The sequence below is a fragment of the Etheostoma cragini genome, chromosome 21 (genome assembly GCF_013103735.1).
Source record: "Etheostoma cragini isolate CJK2018 chromosome 21, CSU_Ecrag_1.0, whole genome shotgun sequence".
In the NCBI taxonomy this organism is placed as follows: domain Eukaryota; kingdom Metazoa; phylum Chordata; class Actinopteri; order Perciformes; family Percidae; genus Etheostoma; species Etheostoma cragini.
Genome location: NC_048427.1, coordinates 21,974,045 through 21,979,188, shown reverse-complemented (window position 1 = coordinate 21,979,188; position 5,144 = coordinate 21,974,045).

The window sequence follows — 5,144 nt, the reverse complement described above, 5'->3', positions numbered from 1 at the left end:
TAAAACACAGGGGGAAGTGTCCATGATGCTATAACACAGTGGGAACTGTCCATGCTACTGAAACACAGAAGTAACTGTCCATGGTACTGAACACACGGAGAACTATCCATGGTGCTAAAACCAGGGGAACTGTCCATGGTGCTAAAATATTTAAGCTAAAACACAGGGAGAACTGTTGATGGTGCTTTAACACAACGGGAACTAGCAATGGTGCTAAGATTTTTAAACTAAAACACAGGGGGAAATTTCCATGGTGCTTAAATACAAGAGGAACTGTCCATGGTTCTATAACACTTTCCACTAAAACACAGAGGCCTGTCCGTGGTGCTAAAACAGAGCCTAGACAGTGACCAGGTCTAAAGAAACTACTAAAACATAGGGGGGCTGTCAATGGCTCTGAAAACAGTCATCTAACTCAAACAAAGGGGGGCTGTCCATGGTGCTGAAACATTTGACACTAAAACACGGGGGGGTTGTCCATGGTGCTGAAACATCCTAGACAGTCAGCCACTCTAAACCATATTCTGTGATTTACACACATTCCAGTTACTAAAAACAAAGGGGGGGGGGGGGCTGTCCTTGGTGCTGAAACAGAGCCTAGACCGTGTCCAGGTCTAAAGCAACTACTAAAACATGGGGGGGGCTTTCAATGGCTCTGAAAACAGCCATCTAACTAAAACATGCGGGGGACTGTCCATGGTGCTAAAACATTTTTTGGTGACTTTACTTATACTCCTTACATTTTAGCAAGAATATCAGTTCTTTCTACTTACATTTTAGAAAAGTGGCTTGTTACTTTAGTTTTGTATTAAAGGTCGTCTATCAGGTGTGACTGTGAGTGCATGTCGGAGAATAGCGCAAACACGCGCCTCACACCGCGAGCGGGTACGCACGCCACGCGGAGCAGAAAGTGAGACAAAAGAAAGACTAGCTTATGCAGGAATGACCAAAACTTTCAGTCTGCAGTAGAAAGAGTGTGCAATGTAGAGATGTAACATCCAAAAGATGTGTTAATGTAAAATAGTATATCTAGGAATGTCCTGTTGGCACACTGAACAGCTACCGGTACCCCTATGCACATCCAACTTTATCCCTCAACCCTAACCAATTTGTGTTATTGTGAACACATAACCGGACAAATACCAACAAAAAGCATAACATAAGCACGACAGTCAGAACAATAATAACTTCTATAATTAAAATTTGGCACATCGAAACTAAATCAAAAAAAGACCGTCACATGCCGTGGCACCTTAGCTAATGAAATACACATACTTTTTCCATTATAACTAAAAAAAGCAGCCATGAAAGACAGAGTGATACATGTGTCACAGTGGCCATGATAGTGTTGGCACGGCAGCCAAGAACACAAAAGACAACAAAAATGGCATTTACTTTTAGTAGATCTACCTCAAAAATAAATTATTGCACCCACATTGATCAAACCTGATGAACAGATAGATGATAGTAATGATGACACAGCAGCCATGAGAGAGATGATCGAAGACAGGAAGGCACAGCGGCCACAAACAATAAACAGAAGAAAACGAGAGGTATCATGTTTTAGAAGAAAGAGAACTGTAGCTTCCAGTAGATGTGTGTTAATGTAACACACAGCAGCCATGAGAGATAGAGAGAAAAATAGAGCACAGTGGAAAATAACAAATACTTAAAATAATAATGGCACTTACTTTTAGTAGATCTACCTGAAAAAAAAAACAGTACCAACATTGATCCAAGCTGATGAACAAATAGAAGCAGAGATGATAGATGGTGATAAACAGGTAGATGGTGATGAACAGAGAGACGATAGATTGTGATTAACAGATAGAAGCCGAGAGATGATAGATGGTGATGAACAGAGAGATGATAGATGGTGATGACACGGCGGCCATGACAGTAGGGCTGGACGGCGCGGACCAAACAATGGATCAGAGGAATTTTACTCAGCATTGTTATACTCGATATAACTCTAAATTTAGAGAATTTTCTAAAACATGGCCTTTATGTTCAGTTGTAAATCAAAGCAATGTCAACGTTTGTTTTTTTAAAGACTGGTCCAACTATGATTGAAGACAGGTTTTCCCTGTTTGATTCCAGTCAACGCGCTTAACATGTTTCCTAGTTAAGTCCACTTTCTAAAATCAGAAATCTACCAACGCACATTACCGTGGTAGTTGTGGTTTGTTGCTTTTAATCTCATTGTTTTTGTGAAATTTGTAATGCTTCCGTATATGATGACACCGTAATGAACATCCTTCATTGCTTCTCATATAATAAATAACTTGGTAGTTAAGATTTGTTAAGTTACTGTTGATGGTAATTGTTGGTTTTGTTTAGATGTACCGAATTGTAATTATATAAGTGATGATCAGACCCATGTGCTAAAGCTATGCTAGCAGCAGCTAGCACTTGTTGCCATAGCAACTTCAAACACCCTGAGATGTACCTAACTCAAGCCAGTGGTCACGCTCTGTTTACTTTATCTGGGTCACATGACAGAGACATTACCAAAAGAAGTTTCCTGGGATTCATTCTAAACTTTCATTTGACTGAAAGAGACAATTATGTTCTTAATCAAATATTTTATATATAGCCAATTAATTGCAGAGCAATATGTGGAATCGTTACATATAAAAACCGCCCAGCCCTATATGAGATAATCAGATAATCAGAAACAGGAAGGCACGGCGGCCAAACACAACACAGGATAAAATAAGACAATGTTTGAGAGAGAGAGAGAGAGAGATGGCACGGCAGCCAATAACAACAAATGGCACTTACTTTTAGTAGATCTACCTGAAAAAAAAAAAACATAGCACCAACATTGATCCAAGCTGATGAACAGAAAGAAGATAGATAATGATAGCACGGCGGCCATGACAGAGATAAGAGATAGGAAGGCACGGCGGCCATGACAGAGATAATCAGAGATAGGAAGGCACGGCGGCCATGACAGAGATAATCAGAGATAGGAAGGCACGGCGGCCATGACAGAGATAATCAGAGATAGGAAGGCACAGCGGCCATGACAGATAATCAGAGATAGGAAGGCACAGCGGACATGACAGAGATAAGAGACAGGAAGGCACAGCGGCCATGAGAGATAATCAGAGATAGGAAGGCACAGCGGCCATGACAGATAATCAGAGATGGGAAGGCACAGCGGCCATGACAGATAATCAGAGATAGGAAGGCACAGCGGCCATGACAGAGATAATCAGAAATAGGAAGGCACGGCGGCCATGACAGATAATCTGAGACAGGAAGGCACGGCGGCCATGACAGAGATAATCAGAGATAGGAAGGCACGGCGGCCATCACAGAGATAATCAGAGATAGGAAGGCACAGCGGCCATCTCAGAGATAATCAGAGATAGGAAGGCACAGCGGCCATGAGAGAGGTAACATCCAAAATATGTGTTAAAGTAACAGAACAGCAAAGAGAGAGATAGTGAGATTGAGAGATAGAGAGAGAGAGAGAGAGAACGGGAAGGGAGAGAGGAGATAAAGCAAGAGTGAGAATGAGAAAGAAAGCAGGGCTCCAGACTAACTGTTTCACTAGGAGAACATTGGCCCCCAACGCTAAAGAAACTAAAATAAAACTCCTCCCAAACCCGCCCAACAACTTATTAAAATTATAATTGTTCATTTCTTAATCACTGTAACTTGTATTGTTGTATGTGTATATTCTTTTTTAACCTGTTTTATTTATTTTCATCAGGACCATTTATAATGGCACTTTAATGTGTTTCCACGTTTAATGGACGCAAAATGCGACCATTTGGTTTGGCGTTTGGACCCCTGGAGAGAGATTGAGAGAGAAAATGGGAGAGTGAGAAAGACACTACCATATTTTATGGAATTTTCCTTACGTTACTCCGCTGTGACTGTCTCCATCTAGAAACTAAGCTGCACGGTGCAAGGAACAACTCCGACTGGCTCATGATCAAACATTGGTTTATGGAGTGGTAGATATGGCTGCTCAATTGATCAAATTTTAATCACAATCACAATTTTGACTTCCCACGATATAATCTGCATAATCGTGCAATTTTCTTTTAAATGCGTCAATTTAAAGAACACTGTTTTTTGCATAGCGCACCTACTGCTCTTTAAACCCCTGTCTGATCATTTGCCAGTCAGTTGTAACTGGCACCGTGCAGCTTAGTTTCTTGATGTATACAGTCACAGAGGACAGAGTACCGGGAGGAAAAGTCAACAGATAGCAGTCAGTTATACGTCGATATCAAGGTTTTCCAATTTACCAGTAAACGCAACATTTTGTCCCGTGTGTTATTCTGACAACAGTATTGAGCAGTGCTAGTCAGTGGCGGTGCTAGTTAGCTTCTGTTAGCTCACAGGCTCTATGGCGCGAGTAATATTTTTCCTCCAGGACGCACCGGTGCACATAATGTCCTCGCATCCGCTGCAATGTTGTTATATGGATATGGTTTAATTTTGCGTTACATGACACATTTCTTCTGTAAAGCGGTGCCTGGATCTCTCCTCTTACTCTCTGCGCAGCACTGCCACATATCGCCGGTCCACACTTCTGACATTTGTCTATAATTTTAATTGTTATTAACACAGCTGTATATTGTTAAATATGAGGGGAAAAAACTGTATTCGTGCCAGTGTTTCCCCTGGTAACTCTGCTACCACAGTGGCCACGGTGAAGAACACAGGAGAAGTTATTGAATGCATCTGACTTCAGTTGGTAGAGTAAAAGCGTGTGAGACGGAGCTGTTGGACCTAGACCAGAGATGTGACCCATGGCCGGAATATCATAGTTCATACAAAATACACCACAGTGACGATACAGAAATTTCGTACAAACGACGGGCGTATGCATCGTTCGACCCGTACTGGACCCGTTCATAATGAGTCAACCGTCTCTCTGAGCCTATGTGACAATAAAATTTGCCAAAATTATAATTTTGGCCATACCGTGCAGCCCTAGCAGTAGATTGGCTTTGCAAATAAACTCGGAGAGTTATATGAACAAAATAATTTGTTTAAATTATTGCTCAATTACGCAAATTTGATCGTGGGAAGCCAAAATTGTGAATAAAATTTGATCAATCCTATTACCCTTCAGTTATAGGAGGATAGATAGATAATCCTATTACCCTTCAGTTATA